Source organism: Dipodomys ordii, unplaced genomic scaffold (assembly GCF_000151885.1).
Source record: "Dipodomys ordii isolate 6190 unplaced genomic scaffold, Dord_2.0 Scaffold5, whole genome shotgun sequence".
Taxonomy (NCBI): Eukaryota; Metazoa; Chordata; class Mammalia; order Rodentia; family Heteromyidae; genus Dipodomys; species Dipodomys ordii.
The window spans coordinates 35,657,623-35,658,236 of record NW_012267221.1 but is presented as its reverse complement, the minus strand read 5'-3'; positions in this window follow the sequence as shown (position 1 = coordinate 35,658,236).

The following is a 614-nucleotide window of genomic DNA, read 5'->3' as shown; positions in this document are numbered from 1 at the left end:
GAACATAACTGTAATGATATTCACAAATATGTATTGAATCCATAACAGAATTGTGGCCTAGAAATGGATAAAAAAAAAAACAACACAACAGTAAAAATGCAATGGAAATTGTCTTTGCTGTTCTTAGGTCAAGTGGTATTCCTGGGTGTTGCTACATTTGGAGATTGCTGCTGCTTTAAAAAAAATTCAATGAAGAGTAATAGTACCTACCCGGACCTACTCCTGCTCTTACTTTTCTTAATTTTGTAGTATATGCAATGAGTTCTTGACTGCATTCGACCTCGCTTCTTCCCTTTATGCATTTATTCCTCCCCCCATATTTTCAGAGACATGCGTATCAAGTCCTTCAAGATAATTTTCTTTAGTTTTTTTCTTACTCTTCAGGTTTGGCATCGTTCTCCACATATTGTTGCTCCTATGTAACTACATTAAAGAATACTTCATTTTGGGGCTGGGAAGGTGGCTCAGTGGTAGAGTGCTTGCCTTGCATGCATGAGGCCCTGGGTTCGATTCTTCAGCACCACATAAGCAAAAAGAAAAAAAGCCGAAGTGGCGCTGTGGCTCAAGTGGTAGAGTGCTAGCCTTGAGCTGAAGAGCTGAGGGACAGCGCCCAG